Source organism: Pelodiscus sinensis, chromosome 2 (genome assembly GCF_049634645.1).
Source record: "Pelodiscus sinensis isolate JC-2024 chromosome 2, ASM4963464v1, whole genome shotgun sequence".
In the NCBI taxonomy this organism is placed as follows: Eukaryota; Metazoa; Chordata; order Testudines; family Trionychidae; genus Pelodiscus; species Pelodiscus sinensis.
The window spans coordinates 227,277,190-227,299,158 of NC_134712.1; the positions used below are offsets into that span (position 1 = coordinate 227,277,190).

The window sequence follows — 21,969 nt, forward strand, 5'->3', positions numbered from 1 at the left end:
TGCTTTCTATTGATCATTACCTCAGTGAGGAGGGTTGGAAAGCTTGGGGCCCTTATGGCAGAGCCCTCCACGCTATTTTTTGCAAAAGACAGGGTTACACTGAGGCCTCATCAAGAATTCCTCCTGAAAGTATGTACAGCATTCCATGTCAATGAACACATCTTTATCTACTTTCTTTCCAAATTCACAAGCTTTACCAATGGACATTGGCTTTCTTTTTAGGTAGAACCAGGCCCTTTTGTAAATCTCAGAGACTTTTTATTTCCATTGCCAAGCGATAGATGGGCACATATATTTTCATCTCAGCGAATCTCGAAGTGGATATTGACGTGCATACTCAGATGACATTCTCTGGCTAACAGGCCCTTATAACCACCACCACAGGCACATTCCTCGAGCTACAGCTGCCACTACAGTCTTCCTGTCATGATCATGAGGGTTAGCCAGCATCCTGGGAACTAAGGGGTTAACCTTACCTAAGTCAGGTAGATTCAGCCAAAAGGAATGTAGGTAGGAATTTCAAACTAGGACAAAAGAATGTTTTGGTTTCTCCCTCCTTTGTCCCGGGCAGTTTCTCTCCATCTACTGAGGGGGACAGACAGAATGTCTCCCTCCAAGAACAGACTTCACTCTTCTGTAAGTAGGCTAAAGTTTAGATAAATCTGTTAGGTTTTATTGTTTTATGGTTTGGGAAATGAGATCTGATGTCTGTGCATTTAAAAATGCTTTTTGCTCTCTTTTGTAACTAAGCTCCTGGCCCATGGTGGATTTCCCCTCCATGGGTATATTACATGGGTATATTTGTTACTTTTCCATCTAGTCATTATGCTTGCAACAGGAATATTGTGGTAATAAAAGTTCTTTCTCTTTTCTTTTCTTAACCTGATATTGGTTAATTTTTGTGTCCTGGTTTGTACTTTAGGGGTGAGATTTCCAAGTGATTGCTCCCCTGATTTTCTTATCATTACTTGGGTGGTGGCAGTGGAGTTTTATCCCCAAAATCTAGGTTGTTAAGATTTGAGGGGGGGGATTTTGTATCTTTTTTCATAAACATAACATGCACATAAAGAGTCATTAAAAGTAACCACTAGTCAACCCGTTTGTTGGAAATCCATCATGACTGCACAAATTATATGGACAGAAAGAATCCATGTTTAATTGTAGACAAATACAGAAAGGATCCTTGTTTAATTGTAGACAAATTATGAACAAGAAACATGACTTGAGTTTACCAGAAATTGTATGTTATAAATATAAAAATATTTAATAGTTTTACAACAAAAATATGAATGAACAACCAAAGCAGAGTTGGGTCCCAGATAACCAAGTAAGAAACTGTATATTATCATACAAAGCTTATATTATAAAAGACTATATACTGTCATATAAAAGTCTGCTGAAGGCTCTGTTCTATGTAGGGATGTTAATTATTGGTTCATTGACTAAGCTGGAGGCCCACTGAAAGTAACTGAACCTTCTGGCTCAAGTTCTCTGCCCCACCCAATCCTCTAGGCTTGAGAGCGTGAGATAGAACATACATATTGCTATTTTCAGTGTGCTAGCTCAAGTCAGGTTAAGAGACTCACTATCAGCTGCAGCTTTAAATATAACCTATGACCCCACACCTTTTCAGAGTCACTGCTTTCCAGGAATCGGTCCCTCATTGAATAGGTAGGGAATTAATTCCTTGTTCCTACAGGTATAATACCTTGCCAAAGAGTACATAAACTGCAAGAAATACTTCTTGATTGTGCCATAGACAGTGGTGCTTTGCAAAGGCCATTGCACTGACATCAATGTAGGATGGGTGGGAAAAGTGCATGATGTGTGGATCTTTAGGAACTCCTGACCCTTCAGAAAGCTACAAGCTGGAACTTTTTGCCCAGACTGAAAAGTTACCATCAGAGGCAATGAAATGTCAGAAGTGATCCTTGGAGAACCCATCTGTCCCTTGCTCCCACGGCTCATTAAGCCGTACACAGGCAGCCTGGACAGCAGTAAGAAGCAGTTCAGCTACAGGCTAAGCAAATGCAAAATGGTGGTTGGATGTTCTTTGGGGCATTTAAAAAGAAGGTTCCAGTCTACTGACTATGTTAGACCTCAGTGAAAGCAACACTGCCATTGTTGTGACAGCCTGCTATGTACTCCATAATATTTATGAGAGTAAGGGGCAAATTATATGGCTGGGACGGAGGGGTAGGGGAAGGCACAGCGCCTAGCCGGTAATTATAAGTATCCAGACTCTGGAGCAATAAGGAAAGTAGATCAAGAGGCACTGGCCACCTCTTAACAAGGTGCCCATGCATTCACTGTGCTTGTTAGTAATCCCCTCTCCCCCACTGCTTTAAATACATACAGTAAAGAGACTGTTGTTCAGAAATCATGCATTTTTACTTAAAGAACACAGCAAGATGAGAAAAGGAGTTCAGGATGGGAGCTTCAGCTGGGAGGGTGATCACAGGTATGGAAGGACAGCCTTTTGCTTCAGGACACATCTCTGGGGATTAAATGTGAGGCTGCCCTTGACTTCCTTCCCCCCCACCCCGCACTCTGAATACTAGGGTGCCTGAGAGAGGAGGCTATGGAAGTAGTGAGGAGGGAATGTGGCTGGAGGGGATGGCTGTGTATGCAGCTGTCCTGGAAGACCACCATGCAATTCATCACATCCTCCAATGTTGTCAAGACTTTCTCCTGGTTCTTCACTTCCAGTTCTCTGCATGCCCACCTGTCCTCATGTCCCACTTCCATCTCCAGCAGCAACGTATTCCTCCACTCAATTAAGTGCTCCCTGTCCAAGTGGACAGACTGCATTTGCTCCTTGAACATGTCATCCTTACTCTGTTTTTACCTGCAGATTTGTGCTAGCGGGACAGCTGGTGGAGCCCAAGTAGTGTGCAGCACGCTTGCTGCTGTTAAAAAAAGTTAAGAGCATACTTGACAGAAGATACATTGTTGAGCGTAAAACCTAATCTGATAGCATAAAAAGAAGGTCTGTCTAGTAGGGGTGTGTTATATACAAGACTAAAGTTATGTTTTTAAGCAGCCACTTTGCAGCAGGTACATCAGAATTCTTAGGGGAGTAGCTGAACTAGGTAAGGAACAGGCCAAGACTCAAGCCTGCAGAGGAAGGAGGGGGCAGCGGAAGAGTGAGAAGGTTCAAACATGGCAGAGCAAGGGATCACACGGCATCCACGTGTTTGGTGCACACCCCATCCCCATTTGCCAGAATAGTGCAACTTTCCCTTCCCACAAGAGCATTCAGGTGGGAGGGCAGGGGTTCCAGGGATGGCAGCAGGGCAGGGGGTCAAACCACGCTTCATTGGGGATGAGAAAACAAAGGTTTACTGCAGAGTCATCAGCTAATAGCTTTCCCTGCTTCATCCAGGTTGCCATACAAAATATCAGTCTTCTCCAAATCACACAGAGTGATAAGGAGCAGATGTTGACTGAACACGACCAGAAACCTGGACCTTATGCTGCAATGCCACCAGAATACTTACTGCTGGCTTGAAGGCAGGCCTCTTCATGTTATTTAAATCATGTTTTTAAGCACCTGAAAAAAATGATTTCCCCTTTTCAAAGTACAAATACTCAGAAACTCTTGTTTGCTGGGGAAATTGCTTAAATTGCCTAAATTTTAAGTGCATCTAAAACCACCCAAGACCAATTTTGTCCCATAAGACTGTCAATGTCATTACTCTGGTTAAATCCACAACTACACATCCACTAATTGAATGTTGAATTGAGGTCCAACTGCTTCTCAGTAAAATTGCTCAAGACAGGCATATAGTCAAAACATTCACAAGATTTCTTATGTTTGCTTTTCATACCATCACATATAACGTGATATAAATCTGGATCTTAATTCTCACATGAAAGCCTTCCTCCACTAGGAAAAATTTGTGCCTCCCTAGGGCTGTTACTACACTTCAAAGGCAAAAGCACCATGTGGAGCCCGGGGTCAGCTGGGACTCCCACACATCCTGGGCTCTGTGTGGTGCTGCCACTTTGAAATGCTGTGTGCAGCCTGGGGACACCCCAGCTGGCCCCAGGCTGCACGTTGCATTTCAAAGTGGCAGCACTGTGTGGTGCCTGGGATCTGGCCCCAGGCTCCAAGTGGTGCTGCCACTTTGAAATACCACCTCCTTCCGCCCCCCCCCCCCCCCCCAACGCCTCTTGTTGCCTCTTTCTGATGCGGGGGTGGGAGGGAGGGAGGAAACGATTAGTCAACCAGTCCTTCACATCCCTTCATCTGACTGGATAACAACTTTGATTAATAATTAAATAGCAGTGTCACTATACTAGACATAGTCTCCAGTATCAGGGTTCTGTAAATTTTTAAGACCTGCCAAAAATGCAAAAAATGTTTTAAAATGTATGTACTTTATCATCCTTGTTTTCATAATCCAAAATATTGATTTCTACATTGTGCCTTTCTGAAATACCAATTACTTAAGTTTGACACTTGAATAATATGAAAAATAGTTTCCAGAAATTAGCATTATGTCCTTAGAGTGCTTTATTTTTCCCAATCTATACCTGTATATATGAAGCCATCTTTCATTTTGAAAAGGAACATTCATGTTCACCTGGGACTCAAAGCTGAAATAAATCTAGTTTACTTTCCTCTATATTGGCAGCTTACATATTTTCATTCTAAGCAGTTTGGACACATTGTACATTGATTAGTCAATTTCTCTTTCAATTCCATACTGGCGCTACAATGTTTGTTTTAGGGACACAGCAGGAACTGTTAGAGTAACATTTTTAAATGAAATGTAGACAGCAAAAAACAACTCCTTTAATAAAGTTTAAAGTCAAGGTCCTTAAACCAAGTGTTGCTTTAGGACAATTTCTGGAGACTACAAATATGATATAGCTAACCATTCTGAATGAAGGGAAGCTTTGCACAATCCTCCTATGATCATTTAGCCCAGGGTGGGCAAAAGGGCCTCTGTGGGCCAGATCTGGCCTGCCAAGCGGGTTGATCCGGCATGCAGAGGTCCTACCACTCCCCCACCCCAATCAAGGCCTAGAGACCAGGGAGTGTGAAGCGCTTAGAGTCAACCCTGGCAGTTGACTCTAAACCCTGCGTGCCGGAGGGCAGGAAGAAAGAGACTTCACACTCCCCCCACCCGCAGGCCAATCAGGGCTTGGGGGCGGAGAGGAGCACAAGATGTCTCTTTCCACCCTGCTCCCATCCTGCAGAAAGGGGGTAGGGCAGGAGACTTCACACACTTCCACCACCCCCAGGCTCTGATTGGCCTGGGGGTGGGAGAGAGCTTGAAGTCTCCTCCTACCCTGCAAGGGGTACAGCACTTCTAAGTACCACATGTTCTTTGCAGGATGGGCAGGGCAGGAGGAGACTTTGCATGCTCCCTTCTTCTCCCAAGCCCTGATTGGCCGGGGGCAGAGGGTAATGTGCCAAGTCTCTTCCCACTGTCAGGGACATGGGCACTTAGAGGGAACCACCAGATGTTCAGAACAACTGGTAGTTCTCTCTGAGGGGAAGGCAATGGGGGCAAAGACTTCACATGCTCCTCCACCCCCAAACTAATCAGGGTCCATTTGGGAAGCACCTAAGCGTCCTGGCCCCACCCCTTCTACCTGAGGCCCTGCCCCTTCCAGGGTAGCCGGGGAAGCGGGACACTTCAAACATTTCTGAAGTGGCTCCTGGTCAAAAATTATTGCCCACTCCTGATTTAGCCTGATGTTAAAATTAATTCCCAAGTACAGTAAAATTGGGAGACTGTTCTCTATGACGATTTGAGTCAACAAAAACAAATATTTTATTAGAGGAGTTTTAATTTATGACTAAATACTTCTACAAATACAACCCAAACACATAAAAAGTCAGTGCACACAAAGCAACACTGTAAATGCCTTTACATTGCATGTAACCCAAAAATTCTAACTACTGTACTTAGTTTAAAAGTGACAATTTCTAAAATTAGTAAATGTATGTTCAACCTGCTGCTATATCAGTATATAAATCCTTCTGATATAAGATTCTTCATTTACCAAGATAACTAGTGGTTTCATCCTCCAACCCAATATCACTCAATGACATTTAAAACTTTGAGCAGTTGAGCTTTCCAAGAATTGCTGGTCTACGTGTTAATTATTACAAAATGAACCACATAATTAAGAGTTTCATGAAGTGTTCCATTAAATCTTGACTAACTTTAAAATATTTAAGAGCAAACTTGGATTCAGAAATGTAAATTTAAGAGGGCCTGCAAGTGATCAACATACATTTAGCGAACCTGGAAAAAAATCTACTTACTAAGGACTTGTTTTTAAATGAGCTCGTAAAATATCTAGCTTTCTTCATTATGAGAATATGGGGTGAAGTCAACAGATGTGTCCAGGATGGTAAGTTTTCTAGACAGAAAATACTTACTGTCATTCAAGTTTCCCAAAACATTTTAAAATAAATAGTGGGGAAAATTAACCATTTAAAAAGTCAGTAACTTATTCTAAGAGATGCATGGAAATGTAAAGAGAGGGGCTTTATGTTAGTTTGTAGTAATAACAAAGGTAGAATTATATTTTCAGGAAAGAGAATATAGAAAATTAAAGTCATGTCTACCACCCTTTCCAGCTCTAACAGTAAACATAATTTGTGTTCTTTTCACACAATTGGGCAAGTGAATAATCCTATTTATAAACTCTCTCAAGACTTAACTACTATTTTATTAATATCCGCATTTTTTTTCTGTAACAAATCTGTTTCACAGAAGTGAATTAAGTTATTTTTAAGCAATTCATAAAAATACCTCATGGTACCAATGACCTATAAATTAAAGTTAACAGGTCTCCTGGGTGTAGCTATGTAGTCAATGATTTATTCATATCCATTACTACTTATAATGTAATTCTCCTTAACTATTCCCAATGGTGCCTTACATTTTAAAGCAAGAAGTGGCTGCAGCACTATTCATAATTAAAGGAACTTCTCCCTTAACATTTTGACCCCACAAGTTAAATTTATCATTTATACAACATGGAGTGGCAAGGTAAGCTAGTGAAGAGAGCATTGTACTGGAAGTCAGGAGACCTGGCTGACTCTACCACTGACCTTCTCGGTGAGCCTGTGCAACTCACTTCACCTCCTAAAAACTTAATTTTCTCCATGGCTACATCTAAACAGCTTCCCTCTTCCACAAAAGCCTATGCAAATGAAGTGTGGATTAGCATATTGCCACACTTCCTTTGCATAATTAATTAGGAGCCATTTTTGCACAAGAGGCTTTTGCGCAAAAAGGCACCATCTACACACTGCCTTTTTGTGCAAAAACCCCCTCTTGTGCAAGAGCCGTTCTTCCTAATTTTTTCAGGAAGAATGGCTCTTGTGCAAAAATGGCTCCTAATTAATTATGCAAATGCAAATCCACACTTCATTTGCATAGTCTTTTGTGGAAGAGGGAAGCTGTGTAGACTTAGCCCATCTGTATAACAGGACAAATTACACTGATCTCCTGTGTTAAGGCACTTTGAGATCTATGGACGAATTTAAGAACAGCCATATTGGGTCAGAGCAAAGGTCTGTCTAGCCCATTATCCTGTCTGCCAACAGTGGTCAATACCACAGATGCCCCAGAGGGAGTGAACAGAAGAAGGAATCATTAAGTAATCGCTCTTCTGTACCATTCTTGCACACCCTGGCTAATAGCTATTGAGGGACCTAACCTCCATTAATTCATCTAGTTCTTTTTTGAACCCTGTTGAAGTCTTGATCTAAAATCTGAGAGATAAGAGGTAGGTATGATTACATTATGCACAAAGATTTGTGCAATATTCAAATTACAACTGCCTGCCCCATTACAGTACTTTAAAATATAAATCATCATTTGAAATAAAAGATAAAATTATTGATAAAAAAAGTAAGACTGTATAAAATAAAACTGACTCTGTAGTGTAAAACAGCATTTAATCTTTATGCTAACAAAACAATCTGCTGAAGGGATAATAGGAGCATTTCCTGTAACAGCTGCCTTCTAGTGTCAACCAACTGATGTTGATTTACTAGTGACATCTTGTAATCTGCTCCCCGAGAAACAAAGCTTTAAAGTACCTGTTTGGAAATGCTTGTTTAATGGGCAGCTAAATCAGAAATCAAAACATGCTTCCTGGCCCTGAACTGCAAGCAGCCTGACAAGTGGGCCTGTTGCTGGTTCCTCCTGTCTCCTCCCACCAGCCCATACTGAAACAAATCACACCTCCCAGTCCTCCACAAGGAAAAATGCAAGCCAGGTTTGGCGACAGATTTCCTCCCTTACACCAGTCGCTGTCTCTTCCCATAAAAGCATCACTGCGCTGGTTGTCACTTATGCTGAGCTTTGGCAGGGGCAGTCTCCTCTTCACACCCGAACTCCTCAGCCAGGTGACAGCCTTACCTCGCCCTACCCAGGGATCCCCGCTCACACAGCTGTGCGTATCAAGGCAAAAACACTGAACCCAACGTCTAACAAGCTTGAGCCAGCCCGAAGTCGTTATGAAAGCGCCCCGACGCGCCAGCCCTACACAGCCCTCCACGGCAGGGCATCCCCGGCCCCTGACACCGCTCTTCTCCGCGGGACATCCGGCCCCCGCCGGGCAGCCCCGATCCCCAGGAGCAGCCCCGTCCCCAGTCACGCACCTGCCCCCACCTCTGAAGACGCTTCCCCGACCCTGATGTGCGAGGCGCGCGCGCAGGGAGCTCGCGTGGCATCCCTCGCGCCCCTTTGTCAGGGTCTCGTCCGCAGCCCCTCCCGCCGTCGCTCCCCCAGCCCAGTAACCCGGGCAACACCGTCCCGCCCAACGGCCGGCGCGGCTCCGGCTCTCACCTGCCCTGAGCACAGCGAGGCCTCCGCACTGCGCCCGCGACAGACGCGCCTCCCGCTGCTTCTAGCTGAGGATCCCACCCCGGCCAACTGCCATCGCCCCTGCCTCGACTGGCTGGGGGCTGAGCCGGACAGAGCCTCCGCCTCTCAGGGGCGGGGAACTGGCGCGGGGGAACAGCGCCCAACCCCGCTGCCGCCGCGGAGAGCGGCTTCCTGATTGGCCGAGAAATGGCGCTAGCTGGCTCCTGCTCCTCCTACCGAAGCCAGCCACTCCATTGGCTTGGGAAGGTAAGCCGACGCGGTGCTCCGATTGGCTACCTACACTCACTCTGTCCCGCCCACCTGCCGCCACGGGACGCCAGGTGGAAAGCAGCGGCTCAGAGGGTGGGATCTGTGGCCGGCGGCGGGGAGGGAAGAGCTGAGGTGGGCGGTTTGCCCCGCCCTGGGAGCAGGTTTCGCTTCTACCCTTGCACGGGGGAACTCCAGTGTCTGTACTGGCGGGTCCTGCTGCTTGTTGTGCCTGGGAGCGCGCAGCGGGACACGAGCGTTGCTCGTTATTTCCCAGTCTTCCAGCTCTCAGCCTCCTGCGGAGATTTACCGCTGCTATCCCTCACGAGATTGGGTTGTCTGTGTTTCTTGTACCGAGGCTGCCAGATTTTGTGCTGTGCAGCAACTGGATAGTAGGAATTTCGAATTTGTTTCTTCCTACGGCTCACCCCTTATAGCTGCATTGCCAGTCTAAGAAGCTCTTTGCCAACCCATATTTCCCATTTAACCAGCACTTTCAGACTTCATTGCAGAAGCTGGAGGGGAGGAGGGTGCTTTGTGCAATAGTTTCTTGCAACAGCTTCTAGTTCAGCTGATCATTTTCCAATATACACATAAAGGTGCTGTGCTGGCACATTCCTAGATACTTTTCCTCCATCTCAGCTGCACTGTCCAGTGGCTCCTTAAAGACTAACAACTTTATTATGAAGCAAAATACAGGACTGTGTAGCACTTTAAAGACTAACAAGATGGTTTATTAGATGATGAGCTTTCGTGGGCCAGACCCACTTCCTCAGATCAAATAGTGGAAGAAAATAGTCACAACCATATATACCAAAGGATACAATTAAAAAAAAGGAACACATATGAAAAGGACAAATCAAATTTCAGAACAGAAGGGGGATGCGGGGGGGGGAGGGGAGAGAGAGAAGGTAAATGTCTGTGAGCTAATGATATTAGAGGTGATAATTGGGGAAGCTATCTTTGTAATGGGTAAGATAACTAGAGTCTTTGTTGAGACCCCCACGTAAAGTGTCCTTTTCATATGTGTTCCGTTTTTTTAATTGTATCCTTTGGTATATATGGTTGTGACTATTTTCTTCCACTATTTGATCTGAGGAAGTGGGTCTGGCCCACGAAAGCTCATCATCTAATAAACCATCTTGTTAGTCTTTAAAGTGCTACATAGTCCTGTATTTTGCTTCAGCTACACCAGACTAACACGGCTACATTTCTATCACAACTTTATTATGAAGCTTCAGGGGGTAGCCCAGTTAGTCTGTACAGAAAAAAACAACAAATGGTCTGGTAGCACTTTATAGACTAACAAAACATGTAGATGGTATCATGAGCTTAACTCCGGTCATCTGAAGAAGTGGGCTGTGCCCACAAAAGCTCATACCACCATCTACATGTTTTGTTACTCTATAAAGTGCTACCAGAACTTTATTACCATGTTGTGAGTTGTAACTCACTTGATCAGACACGGGAAGGGGAAAAAAAGAAATAGAGAGAGATGTGTTAAGTCAGAGCTAATTCGATCACAGTAAACATGGCTAAGAACTGAGAATACCTGAAGTGGAAACTCATTTTTCCTGAAGCAGACTAACATAGCTAGACTAACATAAAGTAAATAAGAAGCAGGAAGCTAGCTAAACAACCAGTGGGGCTCTTGGACAATCAAGATGCAAAAGGAACACTCAAAGATGATAAAGTAATGGCGGAGAAGCTAAATAAATTCTTTGCTTCAGTCTTCACGGCTGAAGATATTGGGGAGATTCCCAAAACTGAGTCATTCTTTTTAGGTGACAAATCTGAGGAATTGTTCCAAATTGAGGTGTCATAAGAGAAGGTTTTAGAACAAATTGATAAACTTAACAGTAACAAGTCACCAGGACCACATGGCATTCACCCAAGAGTTCTGAAAGAACTCAAATGGGAAATTACTGGACTATTAACTGTGGTTTGTAACCTATCCTTTAAATTGGCTTCCATACCTAATGATTGGAAGATAGCTAATGTGACGCCAATATTTAAAAAGGGCTCTAGAAGTGATCCTGGCAATTACAGACCAGTAAGTCTAACCTCAGTACCGGGCAAATTAGTTGAAACTATAGTAAAGAATAACGCAGTCAGACACATGGATGAATATAATTTGTTGGGGGAAAGTCAACATGGTTTCTGTAAAGAGAAATCATGCCTTACTAATCTGCTAGAGTTCTTTGAGGGGGTCAACAAACATGTGGACAAGGGGGATCTGGTGGATGTAGTATACTTAGATTTCCAGAAAGCCTTTGACAAGGTCCCTCACAAAAGGCTCTTAAGTAAAGTAAGTTGTCATCGGATTAGAGGGAAGGTCCTCTCATGGGTTGATGACTGGTTAAAAGACAGGAAACAAAGGGTAGGAATAAATGGTAAGTTTTCCAAGTGGAGAGAGGTAACTAGTACCCCAAGGGTTTGTCCTGGGACCCATCTGTGACATAGTGTGGGTACCTGGCTGGTTGCTAGGCTTGGGTTGTGAGTGACCTCCACTGGCTGCTGTCTGCAGAACGGCTGACTCTAAGGCCCTTGCTTCTACTGCGCCTTGTCACTCACCGCTGGGAGCTCCATCCACGGGGTGCAGTGCATCCCGCTCCTGACACCAGTGTGACAGCGCGTTGGGTTTTTTCCCGTCTCCTGCACCCCCGTAATGGCACGGACAGACTCCACCAGCCAGTAGAATAGAGGGAGTTTATTGCTTCTCCAGGATACAGCACAGCACAGATGCAATCTGGTTACAGGGCAGGCCTAGGATGCCTCAGCCCCCCTTGAGATGGGGGAGCCTGGGCCCCTAAATCCCAGCCCGTTGCCTAGGCTGCTTCCTGCATGATACCAGCCAGAAACCTAACACACACACTTCCAGCCCTGCCCCCAGCCAGGGCTCCACTCCCCTTCTTCCCATTGTTCCGCTCCCTGGGAGATGACTGGTCAGACAGGTTCTTAGCCCCATTGCATAATGACTCATCCCCTGCCCTGCTGGGCTGTGCTGCAGACAGCAGCCAGTGGAGGTCACTCACAACCCAAGCCTAGCAACCAGCAAGGTACCCATACTCCGTCACACTATCCTATTCAACTTATTTCTAAATGATCTAGAGAAAGGGGTAAACAATGAGGTGGCAAAATTTACAGATGATACCAAACTGCTCAAGATAGTTGAGACCAAAGCAAACTGTGAAGAGCTTCAAAAAGATCTCACTAAACTAGAATAGTGATAGAAATGTAGCCGTGTTAGTCTGGGGTAGTTGAAGCAAAATGCAGGACAATGTAGCACTTTAAAGACTAACAAGATGGTTTATTAGATGATGAGCTTTCGTGGGCCAGACCCACTTCCTCAGATCAAATAGTGGAAGAAAGTAGTCACAACCATATATACCAAAGGATACAATTTAAAAAAATGAACAAATATGAAAAGGACAAATCACATTGCAGAACAGAAGGGGGATGCGGGGGGTGGGAAGGGGGAGGAAGGAAGGTAAGTGTCTGTGAATTGCTGATATTAAAGGTAGGGAGAGTGGGATGTTTGTGAGTTAATGGTATTACAGGTGATAATTGGGGAAACTGTCTTGGTAATGGGTGAGAAAGTTCAAAGACTTGTTAAGTCCTTGTTGGTAAGTGTCGAATTTTAACATGAATGACAGTTCAGAGGATTCCCTTTCAAGTGCAGATGTAAAAGGTCTTTGTAGCAGAATGCAGGTGGCTAAGTCATTTAGAGAGTGTCCTTTCTGGTTAAAGTGGCAAGAAACTGTTTTCTCTTTGTGATCTTGTCTGATATCTGTTTTGTGGGCATTAATCCTTTGGCGAAGTGTCTGAGATGTTTGTCCAATGTACATAGCAGACGGACACTTTCGGCACATGATAGCGTAGATTATATTTCTGGATGCGCAGGAATATGTGTTCTTGATCTTATAACTCACTTGGTTAGGTCCAATAATGGTATCAGCAGAATGAATATGTGGACAAAGCTGGCAACGGGGTTTGTTGCAAGGGAAGGTACCAGGGTTGGTATTAGTGTGGTATGTCCTGTGGTGGTTGGTAAGAATCATCTTGAGGTTAGGTGGTTGTCTATAGGAGACTATGGGTCTGTCTCCCAGAGCCTCTTTGAGTATGGTATCCTGTTCCAATATAGGCTGTAGTTTATTTATAATGTGTTGGACAGGTTTAAGTTGGGGGTTGTAGGTGATGACAAGTGGTGTTCTATTGTTGGTCTGTCTTGTCCCGGGGTCTCTCTTTCTGCCCCACGTCCCCCACAAACTGGATACAATTTTGTGGTGACCTTGAGGCTTTTTTTCGCCGCCTCCATCTCCGAGAATATTTCCAAACCACCACTGAACATCAATCTGACCTACCAGATCCCCCCTACCAACACCAAAGGAAAAATAATTCTATATGGACTCCCCCTGACGGTCGGAATTACAATCTGGATTTCTATATACACAGCTTCCGCAACAACGCACAGACTGACATTATTCGCAAACGACAACAAGCGACACACAATCTTAGCCGCGCTGAACACCATGCCATCCAGAGTCTCAAAAACAACCTGGACATTGTAATCAAACCAGCTGACAAAGGGGGTGCTGTGGTCATTATGAATAAGGCCGACTATAACCAGGAGGCAACCAGACAACTCTCGAACACCACATTTTACAAACCTCTCCCCTCTGATCCAACCTTGGACTACCAAAAGAAACTACACTGTCTCCTTAAAAGCCTCCCCACAGCTACTCGGGAACAAATCCTCACAGAATCACCTTCTGACCCCCGACCAGGATTGTTCTATCTACTTCCCAAGATCCATAAACCTGGGCACCCCGGACGTCCCATCATCTCTGGTATTGGCACGCTCACTACTGGTCTATCCAGCTATGTAGACACTCTTCTCAAACCCTTCATAACCAATACCCCCAGCTATCTCCGAGACACTACTGACTTCCTAAGGAAACTACAAAACATCGATAACCTCCCCAATAATACCATCCTTGCCACCATGGATGTAGAAGCTCTATATACCAACATCCCACATGAAGACGGATTACAAGCAATTAGAAACACTATCCCAGAGGACACTACTGCCAACCTGATAGCAGGCCTATGTAACTTTGTTCTCACCCACAATTATTTCCGGTTTGAGAACAACTTATACCTCCAGATCAGCGGCACAGCCATGGGTACACGCATGGCCCCACAGTATGCTAACATCTTTATGGCTGACCTAGAACAACGTTTCCTCAACTCCCGTCCCCTTTCACCCCTCCTCTACCTACGGTACATCGATGACATCTTTATGATCTGGACACATGGCCAAGAAACACTGGAGATATTCCACAGAGATTTCAACAACCTACACCCCACCATCAACCTCAGCCTGGACCATTCTACACGAGAGATCCACTTCCTGGACACCACCGTACAAATCAACAATGGAAAATTAGACACCACTCTCTACAGAAAACCCACTGACTCATACAGTTACCTACATGCATCCAGCTCCCATCCAGAACACACCACACGATCCATCGTCTATAGCCAAGCCCTTCGATACAACCGCATCTGCTCTAACCCCACTGACAGAGACCAGAAGCTTCAGGATCTCTACCAAGCATTTATAAATCTCAACTACCCACCCAGAGAAACAAAAAAGCAAATTGAAAGAGCCAGACGAATACCTAGAAACCATCTACTTCAAGACAGACCCAAGAAAACCAACAATAGAACACCACTTGTCATCACCTACAACCCCCAACTTAAACCTGTCCAACACATTATCAATAAACTACAGCCTATATTGGAACAGGATACCATACTCAAAGAGGCTCTGGGAGACAGACCCATAGTCTCCTATAGACAACCACCTAACCTCAAGATGATTCTTACCAACCACCACAGGACATACCACACTAATACCAACCCTGGTACCTTCCCTTGCAACAAACCCCGTTGCCAGCTTTGTCCACATATTCATTCTGCTGATACCATTATTGGACCTAACCAAGTGAGTTATAAGATCAAGAACACATATTCCTGCGCATCCAGAAATATAATCTACGCTATCATGTGCCGAAAGTGTCCGTCTGCTATGTACATTGGACAAACATCTCAGACACTTCGCCAAAGGATTAATGCCCACAAAACAGATATCAGACAAGATCACAAAGAGAAAACAGTTTCTTGCCACTTTAACCAGAAAGGACACTCTCTAAATGACTTAGCCACCTGCATTCTGCTACAAAGACCTTTTACATCTGCACTTGAAAGGGAATCCTCTGAACTGTCATTCATGTTAAAATTCGACACTTACCAACAAGGACTTAACAAGTCTTTGAACTTTCTCACCCATTACCAAGACAGTTTCCCCAATTATCACCTGTAATACCATTAACTCACAAACATCCCACTCTCCCTACCTTTAATATCAGCAATTCACAGACACTTACCTTCCTTCCTCCCCCTTCCCACCCCCCCGCATCCCCCTTCTGTTCTGCAATGTGATTTGTCCTTTTCATATTTGTTCATTTTTTTAAATTGTATCCTTTGGTATATATGGTTGTGACTACTTTCTTCCACTATTTGATCTGAGGAAGTGGGTCTGGCCCACGAAAGCTCATCATCTAATAAACCATCTTGTTAGTCTTTAAAGTGCTACATTGTCCTGCATTTCACTAAACTAGGTGATTGGGCAACAAAATAGCAAATGAAATTTAATGTTGATAAATGTAAAGTAATGCACATTGGAAAAAATAATCCCAACTATATATACAATATGATGAGGACTAATTTGGCTACAACTACTCAAGAGAAAGATCTTGGAATCATTGTGGATAGCTCTCTGAAAATATCCACTCAATTTGCAGCAGTAGACAAAAAAGCAAACACTGTTAGGAGTCATTAAAAAAGGGATAGAGAATAAGATAGAAAATATCTTATTGCCTCTATATAAAACCATAGCATGCCCACATCTTGAATACTGCATATAGGTGTGGTCGCCTAATCTCAAAAAAGGTATATTGACATTGGAAGAGGTTCAGAAAAGGGCAATAAAAATTGTTAGGGGTTTGGAATGGGTCCCGTATGAAGAAAGATTAAAAAACTCGGACTTTTCAGGTTAGAAAAGAGGAGACTAAGGGGGTATATGATAGAGGTCTATAAAATCATGACTGGTATAGAAAAAGTGAATAAGGAAAAGTTATTTACTTATTCCCACAATAAAAGAAATAGGTGTCATCAAATGAAATTAATAGGCAGCAGATTTAAAACAAACAAAAGGAAGTTTTCTTCACTCAGTGCACAGTAAACCTCTAGAACTCCTTGCCAGAGGATGCTGTGAAGGCTAGAACTTTAACAAGGTTCAAAAAAGAGCTAGATAGATTCATGGAGGTTAAGTCCATCAATGGCTATTAGATAGCATGGGTAGGAATGGTATCCTTAGCGTCTGTTTCTCTTGAGGTGGGTTACAGGGGAGGGATCACTTAAGGATTACCTGTTGTGATCTCTCGCTCTGGGGCATCTGGTACTGGTCACTGTCAGCAGACAGGATACTGGGCTAGATGGACCTTTGGTCTGACCCAGTATGGATGTTCTTATGTTCACTACCTTTGAGGCTAAGCTGTGCTGGAGTAAAAGCTCTAACCCCATAGTTCCTAAGCTGCTCGTGACCCAAATATCACACAACTGGGGCCTTTGTGTGATCCTTAGCCCCATACAGATAGAATGTATATTATGTCAATGTGGCCTACACAACACAGAGAGAGCTGCAGATAAATGATAAATATATTGAGAATCTCTGCTCTACCCAATGGAAGGGATGCTACTACCCAGTTCAGCGCCAAGCCATTAAAGGGCTCTATAATTATTGGTGTATAGAAAAAGGAGTAATATACTGTGGTTGGAAGGGATTTGGCTCCAGGCGAAGACTGCATAAGGTCAGGTGTAGCTGGCCAGACGTAAGGCTAGTTAACCAGCACTCTAGGAACTAAAACTGAAAGCTGAGAGATGGGCAAAATTACTGCCTGCTTTTTTATTGTTTTGAGGATCTGAGGATAGGTGGTGCAAGCCTGCCCTCATTTAAAGGTCTGTCCCAGAGCCTAAAGGAAGAAGCCACTGAACCCAAATTGCAAACAAATTTGAGGGCAATAAATGATAAAACAGGGTTAGGAGTGATTTCATAGGGTCAAAAGCTGTGGAGACACCAAGTAGAGAGTCCTGAACAGCACCTACTGCTCCTCGAAGGCATCCACCAAGCCGGTGGACATGGGCCAGATAAACTCTACCCTGAAAAAATCTACTAAGGGAGAAGCGGAAATAGGTTCCACAATCACATCACTCCTGTCCATCCAGCATTGGCCAGATAAGTTGGATAGCCATCTTGATCAGAGGCAGGGAGAGGTTGATTGGGAGATTTCATGACTTCATGAGGTCACAGATGGGATGAGTGTAATTCAGTTGGTGTGAGAAAAACAGGAGCCGGAACCGAAGGAGAAGGTTATGAAGGAGCCAGAAAAGAGGCTGCAGCCTAGCACAGTTGATGTAAATGTGCACCAGGGTTTCCCACATGTTGCAAAACTGGCAAGTTTTGGTGATGGGAAAGAACCATGCCAAGTACCCACCTGTGATCATAGCTCTTTGAATGAGCTGCCAACTAATATCCCAAGTGAGCTGTGGGGCCATGATAGAATACAGACTGGCCCATTGGGGCTCCTCTGCCTCTGAAAGTGGTAGAAGATCCTACCACCTGGTGTTGGGATGGGTTATGAGGGTGTAGAATTTACAAAGCAATTATGCCTAAAGTATTTGCATCATTTAGTTTCTGACATCCCTAGGAAAGGTATCCTCCATTATGCAAAATATGCAATTGTGTAAAGAAACTGGCTGTGGTATAGAGCCTAGAATTCGGCGAATCCATATGACTTCTCTTTAAGCTTATGATATACACAGTACCCTAGCATACATCTAATGAGGACGTGAGTATTTCACTCTTGGTGTCACTGTAAATTACACAAAAGTTGTATTATGTCTAGAAAGTTCAAATAAATGTCACAGTTGTTGCTTTCCACCACTACTTTTTGGCTGTGGAAAAGGAGGCCTAAGCTAAGTAAAGTTTGAGCTGTCAAGCAATATTTGTAGTACTTTTTGTTATTTCTTAGTATGGTCACATGCTGTGTCTCAAAACATGCACTGATACATTGACACTTCACAAACTGAAAAGGTATGACACGTTATTTGCTCCTCCTGTAAACAGATATTGACTTCAGATTATTCTTCTTTGCTGTGATCCACGCTGATCTTCAATTTTCTGCATCCCAAACAACCAACAAATGTTTTAGTATGCATAAGCTGAAATATATGACTAGGCTAGGCCTCTTCGTATACACATCTTCATGTGATGCATTTTTACTTCTGCAAAATGAAGACACAAAAAGGTGGGTTGAAAAAAAGGAAACTGCCCATTTGGCCTAACACTTTGATTGGAGTGGCAAGGACTAATCTGTACAGGTATATGCAATTGCTCAGGTGATGAAACTGAATCTTGAAAATGACTTTTATCAAATGGGAATATCAAGCCTATTTCAGCAGGAAGACTGCTTTGTCCTGCTTCACTGATGGCTGTTTATTTATTAAGCCTTTAGTTTGCTCTTTACCAATTTATCTATAAATCTGTGGAAACAAGCTTCATTTCCCAACAGCAGCCTTGTCAACACTAGAGCATGCCCAGTGACTGTGGCCCCCTGCAGGACAGAGTAGGAAATTTCTCTTATTACGAGCCACTGTTAGGCATGCTCAAATGCTGTGAGATTTTGAAAAGGCATTGCAGGATAAATGGGGATGGGTTCCTAGGACCTTATACAAACAGAAGCTGATGGCCAAAGATAGTATTAAACAAATGCAGTGCATGCAATTGCATCAACCCTGAGGCAGCAAAGGGAACACTTGCCCTGGTGACCAACTCAGTTACTTGTGAGATGGGGCCCCAGAATCAAGTGGGAGGCATTGGAAGGGACAGAGGAATAGCTACTATCAGGCCTGTGCACTTGGACAGTACTTGCAGGCTCATGACTGCTCAGCTGCACTATATATGCCTCCCTGGTGCAGGCTGCTGCCATTGTTTGTGACCTGCTGAAACCTCTAGGCAGAGCAGTGCACTGCTCCCCACTGCCCACATTTGAATCTGAATGGGGAGTAGACTCCAAAATGGTGACTCTGACACGAATTCGGATTAGTGGGACTGCCAGTGACAGAGCTTCCCTTCTGTTCTCAGGGCAAATTCAAATAGGGTGGCATGAATCAACTTGTGGCTCTGTCTCTATATCTGATGGCAGCAACAATGGCGCTTCATGGCTTGGGCTCCCACAACAGCTGTTCTGGCTTTGGTGAGGGCAGTGGTCATAGCTCTAGTGGCAGCAGCGCTTGTGCAGCAACTGAATGAGGCAGATGGCATGGAAGGGAGCTGGGGAATCGGAGGGGGAGGGCAGAGTTTTTGAACAGAGGTGCAGAGACAGAGATGAGTCGGGGATTATGGGAAGTGAGAATTTATTTGAAAGTGGGACATGTGTTGTCATGTGAGGGCCCACAATAGAACCCTGCACTGAGGCCCATCTTTTGTATGTTGTATCATTGGCAGATGAGCAAATGAGACTGGGGTATGGACCAAAATCATCATTTTCTAAATCTACCACTGACAGGCTCACATCCATATACCAATTAATGTTTAAATGAATGAGTGCTCTAACCACTGATTTATATGAGAAGGGGCTGACCATTCTTAGGCACCTAACCCTTTAGTGTAATTGGGAACTAGACAACCAATTTGCTTGGGTTCTTATGAAAATCATAGTAGGTACCTGTTTACATCTCTAGCCTCCACAGTACCTTAGAAAAGCTGGCCCTTGGTTATCTTCTTAGTATGAAAATAAAGGGGAAGGGAGTTATTCTGGTCTGGGATTCTGCTGGAGTAATTCCCATAGGGACTGTGGTTTCACTTGTGGAACAGAAAAAGAACTAACATGGAGTGATGGGAAGATGTGTTTCTGATCCAATGCAAAGTGTGTTTCTACTTCCACAAAGCAACTTTAAAATGACTTATGGTGCAGCTGGTGGGATTTTCCTACTTTGAAGTAGGAATAAGACCCTCCGGAAAAGGGCACTTTTTCCGGAGGATCGGGGCCAGTGTAGACGTTCTTTTCCGGCTTTTTTAAAAGCCGGAAAAAAGCGGCGGACATTTTTATTTAAATGCCGCGGGGGATATTTAAATCCCCCGCGGATTTCCCTACGACGACTGGTGAAATTTACATGCCCCTTCCGGAAAAGGGGCCAGTGTAGACGTAGCCCAGGCGTCCGGAGCAAAGCCGCGGAGCACGGGGGCAGCGGGACAGCCCAGTCACGCTGTGGCTGTCCTGCTGCCCTCGGGCTCCGTGGCTTTGCTCTGCTTTGCTCCCCGTCCCCCTGGTCTTCAGACACGCGGCGGAACACGCGGGCAGCTGACAGTTCCAACTAGGGCTGTAGTGTAGACATACCCAGAGAGATGTTATATATTTTAGAGTGCATCTCTCTGTGTGTCTGTCTGATCAAGGACTTTTCCTAAATGGTAAGAGCTAGGGCCACCAAATATAATATGCAGTTTCCAGTTCTGCTAAATTAAAGTAAGGTCAGGATTTGGTTGTGCCAGGACAACCGAAAGCCCCAGGAAAAGGACTGCTTTCCATGATATGCAAAGAAAGGGGCTGTTATTCGGAGGGATGTGATATGAGAGTGACCACTGGAGGCAGTGAGTTTGCAGGAGAAAGCTATCCTGAAGAGTGTCCATTGGGGCAGCCATATCACCAAGGGAATGGCTATTAGAGCTGGGGCTCCACCCTCCTGTCTGCCAGCACACAGAGTAAGTAGCCTCCTGCCCCAAATCCTTTCTCCTTCTTCTGGCCCTTTGCCACAGCACTGGAGGGGGGGCAGGAAAAAAGGCTCCTTGAGGCTGGGAGGAGAGTTGGGGGAGGAGAACAGGCCCCTAGCGAGTTGGGGAGGGAGGGGGTTCAGAGGGAGAGAACTGGGCTTTGGCAGTCCCCTGCCCTGCCACCCTGCACACACACATCCCCAAGGCCCTTCCCTGAAAGACCTGGGCAACACCAGGCAAGTCTGCTAGTGGGATTATAAATAGGAAAGATAGTGGATCTGACAGAGTTTCTTTATTGACAGCCTTATGACTCCTCTTCTGAAGTAGGAATATATGTTGTCTGGATACATACTGTTGTGGCCCTCTTCACCTCCTGACACTGATGCTTTTGCAGCATACATAGCTGAAATTCTTGCATAATTTATCAGAGAGCCATCTCAGGTGTCTCCCACTCTGTTCAGAGCATTCAAGCAGTATCCTTCAGATTTTGGCACACAGCTTGGATCATGTTACATTTGCAAAAGATTTATGCATACTGCTGAAAAGGGGGATTTCCTAGGAAACAGAAGAAGTTTTTAAAAACAAAAATATTTGAGTGGCCAAAAGCTAAGAAAATATATTAGAGTTATCTCTGGGAAGAAATAGTTTACTCCCTTAACTTGAATCCAATGTCATTCTTATTGAATTCTGTATCTCTCAGTTTCCAAAATTGTCAATGTGGAACAAATGTGACACACCCTTTTTTTCTGATACAGGGAAAAGCTAGCCCACCTTTAATAAAATTGTTTCAGTCCAAGAATGCTAGGAATAGGATAGGCACAGGCAGCCATATAGCTAGAATGCAAAACAAGCTGAATTTCATTTAACTACAAAAAGTATGTATATCAGTCAAACATACATTAAATAGTATAAAAATAAAGTCTAATGTATTAAAGCACATTTTCTTTCAATTTATTTCTC

At 44.2% G+C, this 21,969-nt stretch overlaps 1 protein-coding gene across 7 annotated transcripts in view; it reads right to left on the reverse strand.

Moving 5' to 3' along the window:
• MPP7 (MAGUK p55 scaffold protein 7) overlaps positions 1-9,069 on the reverse strand; it is a 304,899-nt gene extending 295,830 nt beyond the window's left edge. For 3 of the 7 annotated variants that reach the window (XM_075922585.1, XM_075922584.1, XM_075922583.1), the window contains exon 1: positions 8,829-9,069. The gene's annotated coding sequence lies outside the window, so the exon portion shown is untranslated. The remainder of the gene's footprint in view (positions 1-8,828) is intronic. The other 4 variants (XM_075922582.1, XM_075922580.1, XM_075922581.1 and 1 more) reach the window with 2 other exon arrangements.
• Positions 9,070-21,969: the final 12,900 nt, after the last annotated feature.